The sequence below is a fragment of the Neovison vison genome, chromosome 6 (genome assembly GCF_020171115.1).
Source record: "Neovison vison isolate M4711 chromosome 6, ASM_NN_V1, whole genome shotgun sequence".
Lineage (NCBI taxonomy): Eukaryota > Metazoa > Chordata > Mammalia > Carnivora > Mustelidae > Neogale > Neogale vison.
In genome coordinates, this window is record NC_058096.1 from 147,960,422 (window position 1) to 147,974,763 (window position 14,342).

Below are 14,342 nucleotides of genomic sequence, written 5' to 3' on the forward strand. Positions count from 1 at the left end.
CAGGCTCACCCAACCCCCCCAAAACCTCTCCCCTCCAAAAGCCTCAGTTTGTTTCTCAGAGTCCTCAGTCTCTCATAGTTTGTCTCCTCCTCCAATTTCCCCCAACTCATCTTTCCTCTCCATCTTCCAATGTCCTCCATTTTATTCCTTATGCTCCACAAGTAAGTGAAACGATATGAGAATTGACTCTCTCTCTTCATCTAATTTCACTCAGCATAATATTCTCCAGTACTGTCCATGTTGATACAAAAGTTGGGTATATATCCTTTCTGATGGAGGCATAATACTCCATTGTATATATAGATCATATCTTCTTTATCCATTTATCCATGCCCTTTATCCATGAAGGGCATCTTGGCTCTTTCCACAGTTTGGCGACTGTGGCCATTGCTGCTATGAATATTGGGGTACAGATGGCCCTTCTTTTTACTACATCTTTATCTTTGGGGTAAATACCCAGTAGTGCAATTGCAGGGTCATAAGGTAGCTCTATTTTTCCTTTCTTAAGGAATCTCCACACTGTTTTCCAAAGTGGCTGCACCAACTTGCATTCCCAACAACAGTATAAGAGGGTTCCCCTTTCTCCACATCCTTTCCAACACTTGTTTCCTGTCTTGTTAATTTTGGTCATTCTAACTGATATAAGGTGGTGTCTCAGTGTGGTTTTGATTTGAATCTCCCTGATGGCTAATGATGATGAACATTTTTTGATGTGTCTGTTAGCCATTTGTATGTCTTCTTTGGAGAATATCTGTTCATGTCTTCTGTCCATTTTTTGATGTGATTATCTCTTTTCTGTGTGTTGAGTTTGAGTAGTTCTTTATAGATCTTGGATATCAGCCCTTTGTCTGTAGTGTCATTTGTGAGTATCTTCTCCCATTCCATGGGTTGAGACCCATCTGGAACCTAAAGGTACATTCAGACTAAAAGTGAAGTGATGGAGCAGCATCTTTCATGCCTCAAAAGAAAGCTGGGGTAGTGATTCTCATATCAGATAAATTAGATTTTAAACTAAAGACTACCGTCAGAGATAAAGAAGGATGCTACATCATTCTTAAAGGGTCTATCCACCAAGAAGATCTAACAATTGTAAATATTTATGCCCTCAATATGGACGTAGCCAACTACATAATACAACTGTTAGTCAAGAAAAAGGGTCATATTGATATAAATACATAAATAGTAGGGGATCTTAACATGCCTCTCTTGGTAATAGACAGATCATCCAAGCAGAAAATCAATAAAGAAACAAGAGCATTGAGTGACACTTTGGACTAGATGGACCTCATAGATATATACAGAACATTCTACCCTAAAACAGCAGAATACTCATTCTTCTTAAGTGCACGTGGAACTTTCTCCAGAATAGACCACATAATGGGTCACTTTTTAGCTGGTTGAGATACATTTAGATTCATCTCAGTTTTTGGATATCCTGAATAACATTTATATGAAAATTTTTGAACATGTTTTTTGGTGGAAGTAAGCACACACACACAAAACACATAATATATATACATAATACTGTAGTCATATGATTAGCTTTATTAAACATTGCAGATCAGTTTAGATGATTTGCTTTTGCCTTCCATACTTTGGGTATAGCAACCATCAGTTCAAATTAATTTACAATGATTTCTACTTATTAGTGATTATTTAGTATTTATCAAAATTGAAGAAATGGAAAAGACTCCCAAAGACTGAATTTAGTGTGATATGTATTGAGGTGTGAGGTTGATAAGAGGGTAATAAGGTTTAGAATAAGGGGATGAGAATATGTAGCTTAAAAAGGCATAAAAAGGCACATTCAATAGATCTTGTTTTTCTAAAATAAACTACATAAAATAAAAATTGAAAGTATTTCTCAGAGGTGAGAAAGATTGATTGGTGGTCATTTATAGACATGATTTAAACAGAAAGAATATACCAGCCTCTTCCTACCTGCTTAGTTTTAGAGGTCAGTCTTTTCCTATATAGCTAAACCTCATCTGTAATCTAGTCTTCAGATGTTGCATCATAAGTACTTAATAAACAAAGTAGTTTAATTTAAATGTAAAGAAATAAGTTTAAAGAATTGATTTAAAGACTATATTTTTCCCCATATTGCATCTCTTATCTAATGAAAAGGAAGAGAAGAAAATAAAAATAATTTTTACTGGAAAAATTAACTAAAGAATAGTGGTAAGGTGAAATTTGTCATGCTTGAACAAAATCCTTGCCTCTTTGGGGGAAACTTGAACAGGTTTCCTTAAGTGTTTTTGCTTGGGGAGATAATGAAAAAGATAATAAAAATGTCTTTTAAACTTTAACTAAAAATAGGTATAACTATACACTTCAACATTGGCAGGATTTCAGCTCTTAATGAGAAATGAAAAGGAAGCCAAATTTGAAGAAAAATTGTTAAGTATATTTAAAGTTAGAGTAATTTGTTTTGTGTGCACTTTATAGAACATTTTGATTTAGAAGTTTTGGATACAGATGATGGATTAAAGTGTTCTCTTTTAAAGTCAACATAGTTAATGATCTGAAAGTTTAAAAGTTTCTTTTATTTTTGTTATTTTTAAAAGATTTATTTTATCTTATTTTGTTTTATTTGAGATTTATTTATTTCAGAGAGAAAGAGAGAGACAGCACAAGCCAGGGGAGAGGCAGAGGGAGAGGGAGAGGGGAAACAGACTCCCCACTGAGTGTGGAGCCTGACCACAAAGGGATTGATCCCAGGACCCTGAGATCATGACCTGAGCTGAAATCAAGAGTTGGCTGCTTAATCAGCTGAGCCATTCAGGTGCTCCAAGGATATTGTTTTTATTAACATCATTTATACCCCTGTTTTCTTGCTGTATTTTTCTACACTCCCTGTTCTATCCTTTTCTTTGGTTATTTCAGTGTCTGTGCTTATAACTTTTCCAATATACTGACTCTATAGTTTTATCACCCTTCTCATTTTCCAACAGTTTCTTTGGCTCTTCATTTCTGGTATGGATTCCTAGATCTGAAATTCTGCTTTTGGACCACAACTTCCATTCATCTCTGTCATTGTTAATCTCAAAGAACCTTTTCTTCTCTCTCACTGAAAAACCCTTCCTTCCCTTATTTCCTACTTTGCTGCTTCTCTGATGAATTATTATAATCAATGTTCCTTTTTTTAGGTGTCTTTTTAAAAAATATTTTATTTATTTATTTGACAGAGAAAGAAAGCATAGGCAGGGGGAGCAGCAGGCCGAAGGAGAGGGAGAAGCAGGCTACCCCTTGAACAGGGAGCCTGATGCAGGGCTCGAACCCAGGACCCTGGGATTATGACCTGAGCCAAAGGCAGAGGCAGATGCTTAACCAACTGAGCCACCCAGGAGCCCCCCCCCTTTTTAAAACAAATATTCTTAAAGACACATTTAAAATTGAATTATATAAATAATTTTCTATAATATATGAGCACTCACCAGCAATTATAGAATTAATTTAAAATTGTCAGGTTGCTTCTACAGATGGGGCCAAATCTGTAAGGCTGTACTGTGGGTGTGATTTCCTATGAGGAGGGCATGGTGTTCCTTAAAAACATCAACAGATGCAGCACCATTCATGGACACACCTTGCTGCAAGCATTTGTGTTTCTTTCTTTTCAGAGCATTTAATAGGATATTTTAAACACAAGAAAATGAGCAAATTTCTAGTAAAATGGGAAATAAGCCTATTCTCTACCTCTACCTTATAACTAGCACACTCAGTTGAAGGAATTGCTTAGAATCCCTGAACTCAAAATAGAACTCTTATTTTCCTTCTTAGAGAAAAAATGATGAAACATTGTAAGACACAAACCTCGATGAAATTACTTATCCTAATGATAAAGAATAACTTGCAAGGTTGAGTTATTATTTCAGAGATTTTTTTAAAAGATTTTATTTATTTACTTGACAGAGATCACAAGTAGGCAGAGAGGCAGGCAGAGGAGGAAGAGAGGAGGAAGCAGGTTCCCCATGGAGCAGAGAGCCTGATGCGGGGCTCGGTCATACGACTGGGGGATCATGACCTGAGCCAAAGGCAGAGGCTTTAACCCACTAAGCCACCCAGGCGCCCCTTTCATAGATTTTTTTTTTAACTTTTAGCTCTATCTAGTAACTACTTCTCTACAAAGTAAACTGCAGTGAAAATACCTTGTGTTGAAGAGGGGGCTCTCAGTTTAGATATATTTAAAACATGCAATGTAGATTGTTGCATTAGTGGGTTTTTAAATTCATCATCAACTTTCTCTTTTTCATTGTAAAAGGCCCTGAAGAGTACTCTTTCAGGGAAATGTAGACTTCCAGGGATCTAAAGAACTTTCCTACCCTTTTTGTGACCCAAATGGCTTGAAATCTCACCAAGAGGAGAAACAGTGAAATATTTACCCAAAGTAGTTTGACCATATACTATCAATCTTTATGAAATTCACTTTATTTTTTAAAATTGACAGTCAGTATAATAACTATTAGCCAATGAGATAGGGAGGAAAATAGTTTTTGGAAAAGGGGTCTGCTTAGGTTGGTGGCAGGGTCTTGAGAATAAAGGTAGAGGTATTTGAAGAATAGGAGTAGAACTCTAATCCTAAAAGTGGCATATACCATTAGTATTGGTAGATTTGGATTATTTCCCTGCATATAAAAATGATTTAATTTACAGTCTCTTTTTCTAAGAAATTGACACATAACTCTTTTTACTCTTCCAAGGAATTTGTTCAGAAATTGCAAATATCTATAATGAATGAGGATATCTATTATGAATGCCTTTAAACCATAATACCATAGTTATCCAAAGAAGGGATGATAAAATTTATAGATGACAATCTTAGTTCTCTCTAAATTATTCATTTTTAAAGTTCAAAATCAAGAGTATAAAAAAGAAGAAAATAGCTAAAGAAATTAAACAGGATTTCTGTTTGACAGTTATTGGAAACCAGTGATTAGAAGCACTTTGTGCAATATGTTCTACAAAGGACTTTTTAAATTTCATTTTTTGGTTGCTTTTAGAGCTCTTCAACCTTTCCTTAGGGGAACACAAGTGTCAAACTGCTGTTGAAGTACTTTCCTGACTGGAAGAAGAAATTTTGAAAAGAGAATTTAGTTTTTTTTAATATATATATAACTGAATTATATCTTATTTCAAATTTTGGGGAAGAACCTTCTTGTTAATCTACAGTCTGAAATTTTGCTTTTCTGACAATGGAAGATGACTCCAGAAGAAAACACAGTTTGTGAACACAGTTCAGTAAATTTCTGGTTTTTTGTTTCTGTCCTGTTGCATGTGTTAACATTTCCTACTTGGCATTTATAAGTCAGGAAGCAAATGGCACCTCAGAGGATTTAACTGAAAAGTTCAGTAAAAGGACTATTTATAGACTCCTATGCAGGATAAGGGAAACGAAAGATGGAAAGAGCCAAGGTATGAGCAATAGCTTGAAGCCTGTACTGCCCCTAGGCCTGATGGACCCAGCAGAGGAAGCTCTTGGTAGAACCTGGAGGCAAGAATTGCAGAAGTGGGTACACTTGATAGGAGCCGCAATCCTAGAGAGATAAGCTGAGCTTTTCACACTTCCATGTTAGCTGCTTCCTGCTTGATTGTGTTGAGTGGAAGCAGTGGTGGGAGATTAGAGGGCAGGAAGAAGAGAAAAGCCGCAGTGATTTTCTCTCTCTCTCCTCTTCACAGCTCCGGTTCTTGTTGGACAGGTCCACCATGGTTCCAGCTACTCCCTGGTAAGCCTGGTCCCTGGGCTCCAGACATAACACTTTCTCCTACTTAGCAGTGGAAATGGGTTCTTTCTGTTGCTGATAGCTGGGTTAGATCGCTGTCTCGTCTTGCTTTTTAGCTCTTCTACCACTTTTGAAACAAACTCACAGCTTTAATTCCCTCCATTTTAAAAACTAAAAGTGGTGTATATTCCCATGTTTGGTCTTGATAGATATTTTATATTTATAATTGCTGCTTTGAGTGGCATCTTATGTTTCCTTATATTTCTATAATCAATATCTTATCTATTTGGTCATTGTTGACATAGAGGAATGACTTTATATATGCCAACCCGATTCTACTCTGTTATTAATTTTAATGTTTATTGATTCTTTTGTGTTTTCAATGGAGATAATCATATATGCAAAGAAATGTTTATACCTCATTTCTTTTGCCTAGCATATAACACTGGACAAAACTTTAAGTCTTATGTTTGGTAGTGGTGATAGTAGCATTCTTTTTTTGATTACAATTTTAACTGGAATATGTTTATGGTTTTCCATTTTGGCATAATGTTGTAGTTCTTTTAAATCTATAGCTGTTCACAAATTTAGGAAATTTTTATTTCTAGTTTTCTGAGTATTTTAATAAAAAATTGATGGTGAACTTTTACCATTATTTTTTCAGAGTGTATTGAAATAATCTTACACTTTTCCTTCTTTAATTCCTTAATATGGTATATTGTGTGGATAGATTTCCTGATATTTCTTGAATTACTGGGGTTAATCCTGCTCTTACTTTGTTTGTTTGTTTTTTAAACTGTTGATTATATTAGCTGGAAGATTCTGTTCTATCATCTATTTGCCATCTCTTTAATTAACTTTGGATCTAGGTTCATAAATGAAAAAAAAATTTGTTGGTTCTGGTCTTCCTACTCCGGTCTATTTGCCTATCTTTGCACCAAATACCTTGGTCTTACAAGTACTATACCAAGTCTTAGTATCATAAGAGCAATTTCCCCAAGGTTGGTTGGTTGGTTTGTTTTTCTCCCAAATGCTCTTTGTGAGTATCTTGGTCTATTGGTGTGCTATGTAAGTTTTCATAAAACCTTGCTGAGCTATAGAAAATCTTATTAACTCATTTTGGAATGCCTTGATATCCTGACAATATTGCATTTCATATTCATTAATGTGACTCTACTCCCTATTTGTTGTGGTACTCTTTAATGTTATTTAAGTTTTTATAATTCTTAACATAAAGGAGACTCACTGACAGTGCTAAGCTGGAGTCAGTTCCTGCAATTGTTGCCTTGTTCTCTGTAAGGCTAAAGTGACAGACTTATAACAAAAGGCAGTCCCTTGTATAATAGTATGTCTAGTCTACTTCAGCTGCCATGACAGAATACTATAAGCTGGGTACATTAAATAAAACAAAACAAAACAAAACAAAAAGTTTATTTTCTTATAGTTCTGGACACTGCAAATTCAAGACCAAGTTGCCCATTGATTGAATTTCTGGGGAAAGCTCTGTTCTTGGCCTGCAAATAGCTGCCTTTTCAGTATGTCCTCACATGGTGGAGACAGAGTAAGATAACACAAGGACAAGCAAGGAAGCCTGAGCTCTTTGGTGTTTTTTATTGTAAAGACACTAATCCTATTGGATCACAGCTCCACTCTTAGGACCTCAGAAAACCTCAATTACCTGGTAAAGACCCTATTTCCAAATACTGTCACAGTGGAGGCCAGGGCTTCAAAATGGGAATTTGGAGGAACAGCATTCAGTCCATAGCACAGTGCTTCAGGATCTTCCTCTTGTATCCCTTTGTTTTTCAAGACTGGAGGTAAAAGGGACCACTGCCAGTCTAGCCACACCTCCCCACTATTCTGAACACCTTCTTCCTATTCTACTGTGTTCTAGCAGTTAAAGTTCCAATATGATGGTAAAAATGCTTGAGGAGTATTCTTTTGGAAACCCAGAAATGCAGAATCATGAAGGAGAAAGGTGCTCATTTTCCTTATTGTTCCATGTCCAGTTGTGGTAAGCAGAAAAGGGAAGCAATATTTACTCCACTCTTTTAAGCAGGAAGGGATTCTCTCTCTCATGGGGCAAAACATCAGTTTATCCTCCTCCGGTTTTTCTCCACCTCCAATAATTTCATCAGCTTGATAGAAACTCCTTCTAGATCCTGACCTCAAATCATTTGTGTTAATTTTCAGCATTGCTGTGGGCTTTTCTAACTTCAAAGATATTTTAGTTGGAAGACAAAGAGGATAGCTCAACACCCTTTGAAGGAGAACACCCAACTTTACCAGTTATCACATTAAATAAATTTATGGTTTTTGGCCACCCCCTCAAAAGACAAATAAAAAAAAACACGCAGAACATTGGGCATTGCAATGGAATTTTTATGTGTTTAAATAAGATCCACACTTTCAGTCATGGCTATTTTTCCTTTTTTTGTGGACATATCATCAATATGTGAAAATCCTAAAGGCCAAATAAATGAAGAGAGGCCTTCCAGAATCACATGTGAAATGGATTTGGATGTTTTTCAGGACTTCCTTATTTTTATCATACTTATTTCAAGAGTATAGTAGTTCAGTTAAATGGTTTCCTGAGGGTGAACTCTTTTGTCACTTTGATAGAGGGCAATACTTTTTCAATAACTTATGGTATTACATGATGGTAATCTAATGTCAAATTAATACTTCCCTAGTTTTCCAGTATTGATGATAAATAAATCATATGAATATGTTCTTTTATATTTTGAAGATTGAGATGAAGTTCTAAACTAAAAAAAAAAATGTCCTTTTAGGTGTCAAAGTTTATAAATTCGTATAATGTAGTGTTTAAAGAACAGACTTAGGAATCAGGCACTTCTACCTGAGTGAATAATTAAAAGTTTCTAAATCTTAGCTTTCCAATACATGAAATATAAATTACAATAATATCTACCTCACTGTGTTTATATGACATTTAAGATTTATTTAGTATAGTACTTGCCACAAATGAACATTCCTTAAAAGTTGGCCACTGTTAAGTATTACTGTTTTCATGAATTATACCAAAGACCAAATAAAGTTCTTTGGTCATAAGTCTTTTAAAACAGTATTTTTTAAACCAAAGGATACTACACAATAATTGTCTACATACTGAATCCCATACATGAGAAAAAAGCTAAACTTACCTAGTTTTCCTGAGGGCTGTCTTGAAGGAGACTTAGAAAGCCATAGTATATGCCTGCTTCTTAAAATCTTAGAGGATGTTGGTCAAATCACATTGTATGGTGTTATTTTTCCTGCATTAGGAATGGAAGTACATGAAGCTTTTAGACGCATGGCAGTAATAGCCATGGCTTAGTATTTTCTGTCCTAAACCAATCAGGAAAACACAATATAAGCCTTTGTTAAAAAGTTGTTGGAATTTTGTCCTTTGAGGAATTTCAAACATCTAGTCTCCATCTCAGACATCTAGTGTGTATCTCAAATAACAAAATGGAAGAATTATTCCAATAAAGATAACTGCTCTGTATGTGCCAATCCATTGTTCAAAGAGCAACATTCTGATATATAATTTGTTTTTCTTCCAAATGGGTCTCCTGAACAGAGAAACAGTGGCCAGTGCCCCAGGTTAGAGCCACAGTTATAGGTGCTTGTGCTATGTGAGAATGATGGACAAAGACCACATGTGTCCTCTCTTCTGCTGTCAGTAACTAAAACATCTTGCTCTAAGCATGCATGCTGCAACTGTATCTAACTGCACCTACCCATTTTCATTGGAATTTGGCTTAATAATCCTCAGTAATGATTTGATTATGCCTCATAGGGATATTGCTTCTATTCAAGTGGTTTATAAATTATTCCTATTAATCACATATACTATTGTTCTGATTAATTTGTACTATATAACAAACTACCTCAAAACTTAGTGACTTAAACAGCAACTACTTTATTTGTCCATGATTTTTGTGGGTCAGGAAATTTAGGTAGGATTTGGTTGGGTGATTCTTTTTTTTTTTTTTTAAGATTTTATTTATTTATTAGACATACAGAGAGAGATCACAAGTAGGCAGAGAGGCAGGCAGAGAGAGTGGGAGAAAAAGCAGGCCCCCCTGCTGAGCAGAGAGCCCAATGCAGGGCTTGATCCCAGGACCCTGAGATGATGACCTGAGCCGAAGGCAGAGGCTTAACCCACTGAGCCATCCAGGCACCCCTGGTAGGGTGATTCTTGAGTAGAGTCACTTGGTGGTCAGCCGGAAGCTAGTCTGGCCAAGAGGGTCCAAAACAGGTCTCCTGGCTTGAAGGGAGGGGAACCAGCCCTCCATGTGGTTCCTAAGCAGGGTAGATGGACTTTTTACATAGCTAATGACTTCCCCAGAATGGATGTTTTAAGAGAAGAAGATGGCAAGTAGATATCTTCTTCTTACCTGGTCATTCAGGGTCACTTCCACCTTATTCCATGGTAAAAAGTAAGTCACAGACCCAGTCCAGGTACAGGGAGAGAGTGGATGATTATGCAAGACCATGAATCTTGAGAACATGGTTCACTGGGTGACTGTCCTTTGAGACTAGTCTCTCTGAGAGGAGTCTAAATAAAAACAATTTTTTCAATCTCGATATAATTATAGTAGTGCTTCTGTAGCTTTTATAAATTGGCACCTTGGAAACCATCTGGTTGGCCTACCCCTTCATCAGGTTCTGTTGATGCCATAACCGTATTGTTCTGCAGCATATGTCTACAGTCTTCTCCGTGGGAATTTAGTTGACATGAGTTCATTTCAAGAGCCAGATTACCATGTGTGAACTGATCAAAAGAATCTAAGTTTACTACACCGAAGCACAGATCAACAGCTATACTCCGACTCCCATGAAAATCTAGCTGGAATACACAGCTAGTCCTAGTTCATTACCATATAGCTTAGCTTGCTTCTATACTTAATGTATAACATCCCACCAGTTTTATATATCCCTATAATTCAGATCTTAAATAATTGTTGTGCAGGGTCTGTGGATTCTACTGTCAGATGCTATTTATTATTGAAATAGCCTTCTTCCTGTTCTTCCTCCTCAGGTCTTCCTCCCTGCAGTCTAATCTACTGTAAATCTAGTGATCCTTTAAAGATCATTAGAAGATCATGATACTTCTCTGCTTGGATCCCTTCAATGGCTGCTGCTTTTACTTTAGTAAAGTCCAAAGTTGTGGGGTGCCTGGGTGGCTCAGTGGGTTGAGCCGCTGCCTTCGGCTCAGGTCATGATCTCAGGGTCCTGGTATCAAGCCCCGCATCAGGCTCTCTGCTCAGCAGGGAGCCTGCTTCCTCCTCTCTCTCTGCCTGCCTCTCTGCCTGCTTGTCATCTTTCTCTGTCAAGTAAATAAAATCTTAAAAAAAAAAAAAATCCAAAGTTGTTACAGTGACTTATGAGGCCCTATGTGATCTACACCCCTTTCTTTCTCTTTGTTCCTTTTTTTTTTTTTTTTTTTTTTAAGATTTCATTTATTTATTTGACAGAGAGCAAGAGAGTACAGGCAGGGGGAGTGGCAGGCCAAGGGTGAGAGAGAAGCAGAGTCCTTACTAAGCAGGACGCCCAAATGTGGGGTTTGATCCCAGGATCCTGAGATCATAACTGAGCTGAAGGCAGATGGCAGATGCTTATCCAACTGAGCCACTAGGCACCCCTCTTTCTCTGTGTCCTTACACATTTATTCATTAATTCATTCATTCTGCAAATATTGAGTACCTGCTATGTGCTAGACATTGTCTCATATGCAGAGGATTTAACAGTGAACAGAGACAGAGAATAATACCCATCTTTATAAAGTATCCTCTCCCCCTTTCCCCATTCACGTTGGCCTCCTTGCTGTTCTGGAACATTCCTAGCACAGTTCCACCTCTGCGCCTTTGTGTTTGCCATTCTCTGTTTGAGAATGCTCTTCTCCAAGATATCCACATGGCTTGCTTTCTCATTCATTTAGTTCTTTATGTTCAAATATCACTTCCATGGTCTACTTCTTGACCACCCACTAGAAAGAATTCATTACCATATCATAGTCCCTTCTCCCTGTTATCTTATTATCACCATATGACAAATTAGATATTTAATTGCTTGCTTGTTTATCATCTGGCTTTTTCTACTAGATTGGAAGGTCTTTGAAGGCAGGGCTTATCTGGGTTATTTAGTGTTACAGCCTGTCTGAATCAAAACAGGCTTTCAAAAAGTGCTTGTTGAATGAATTTTTGGATTCAGTCATATGAATTCTGTTAGTAAAAATCAAATAACTCCTCAATAATTATAAGCCCCTTCTTTTCTGTATTTGTTATTTATCTAGATCATTTAGCTGTAACTAGATTGCATTTGGTGATTTGAGCCCTTTCCCTCAAGGTGAAATACATTATAACCTATATTTACCTACAGTGGCATAAAGAGAGAGGCAGCAGAAGCCCTACACTGTAGTTTAACACAGCAATTAAAGATCCTACTTGTACGTCATTAAGAGAAAATATATGGGAGAAGTATCTTGAATTTACATCTTTAGATTATCCATATTCTCATATTTGTGCATTATCCTTATTCCTAATTTATAGTGTTAGGCAATGAAGCAGAAAATGTTGGTTTGCTTTAATTAAAAAGCTACTCAAATTAAACCAACACCATTTAAAGACACATTACATTAAATGGACCATCATGCATCATGTAGTAACTACAACTACACAAATAAAATGGAGAGCTGGACAGAATTCTTTTTTAATTTTGTCACTGATGAGTCTCAAACTGATTAACTTAGGTATAAAACACCACTTATTTGTAATGCAGAGAATTTGGATAGTGCCTTGAAATGCCATGCTGCTTATGTAAAGAGATCAATTTCAATCTTTTCTACCCTCAACTTTAAAGTTACATAGGATTTTGAGCTATTTAAACAATATTAACTCAAAAAAGGAAAGAAAAGTAATAATCAATGCTGAGTTGTTCCAGTAGGTCTGAAACAATATAAGCTAAATTATAAACCTTACTCATGAAGGAAATATTGGTACTTTCATACAGGGTTCAGCAGATCAAGGCTGCAGGATAAATCCTGCCTCTCACTTATTTTGTTCTGCCTGAGAGCTAAGAATGGATTTTACGCTCTTACATGACTGAAAAATCAAACGGAGAACATTTCATGATACGTGAAAGTTAGATGAAATTTAAATTTCAGTATCCGTAAACAAGGTTTTAGAGGAACACAGTCACCGCTGTTTGTTCACATAGTGTGTAGGCCTGCTTTCCTGCTGGAGTTGAGTAATGACAAGAGAGATGATTTGGCCCCCAAAGTCTAAAATATCAACTATCTGGACCTTCTCAGAAAAAGATTGCCGACTCTACTTTGGTACACTGATTTCTCCAATTTTTGTCCCTAAATCATGCATCAGAATTAAGTGGAAAAAAAAAGTGTAGATTCTCTCTCTCTCCTTTAGACATACTTGTCCCCTGGCTCTAGAGCAGTTTCAAGGCTCTAGCCTCTGGGCCTATAAAGCTCTTTGGGGGAGGAAATAGCATCCTAAGGTCCCGGGACTCACTCACTACACATGGACTGTCACATATTTTCCCTGCAGTAAATCAGCTGTGGTATTATTTCTTTGTTCATCATTCCTCACTCATTCTGTGTATTACTGTAAATAACCTCTTCAGAAGCCAGACTCTGGTTCATAATGACAGCACATATTTTTCTCAGGGTTTATTTTGTTTACATCCTTAGAATATCTTTAGTTATACACTTATGTTAATAGGGTTATTTAAATAGGGTAATATAAAAAGACAAAATCCATAAAGTGATATTACAGATTAAACTACTTACCATGTAGAACAGATTAAGTACCAATATTCATAAGCAAAACTATCACTAGTTTCACATTAATTTAGATTTGAAGAGAAGATGGTGCTCAATCGTGAATTATGCCTAGAGAAAGAGGGATTGGGCTCATTTATTGAATAAAACATGGGAAGCCGTATTCTAGTGCATTACACCAGAAGCAATAATAATTAATCCATATGTGCCACATCTATCATTCTGTAAAGAGTCTTGATAAGAATTTGGGACTGAATCCTTTAAAAAAGAGATGTTCCTGGCCAACTAGACACCATGAGCAAAGCTTACTCTCCCGAGCAAGAAAATATCATTGAGATTAAATGTTGGCAGACATGTCCAAGGAATATTGCAGGGGTTCAATCCGTTTATGAATCTTGTGATAGATGAATCTGTGGAGATGGCAACAGAATAGAATAATAATGGAGTGGTGGTAATATGAGGAAATAGTATCATCATGTTAGATGTCTTGGAACAAGTATAAACAATGGGTGTGTTCATCAGAAGAATCAACTGCTTCCACATGTCCCTTCCCATAGCTCCTATTTTTACTACAATATAAAAATCAAGTCATGTGAATTTTCATATTGAACTTTTTTGTTAAATAAACTTTTCTAATAGCCAAAAAGAAAAAAAAAAAAGAGAGAGAGAGAGAGAGCTGTTCCTGGATTCCTAGAAAACTACATGAAGCAATCTTTAAATTTCTCTTTTTGGCCTTATTTGATAATGTTGTGACTTATCTATCCTATGAAAATATTTGTAATTTATAATATCATTGTTATTTTCTTCAGAGGTTAACTATC

The 14,342-nt window shown here is 36.3% G+C and overlaps 1 pseudogene; it reads left to right on the forward strand.

Moving 5' to 3' along the window:
• Positions 1–5,703: 5,703 nt before the first annotated feature.
• Positions 5,704–14,023, forward strand: LOC122910154 (annotated as a pseudogene).
• Positions 14,024–14,342: the final 319 nt, after the last annotated feature.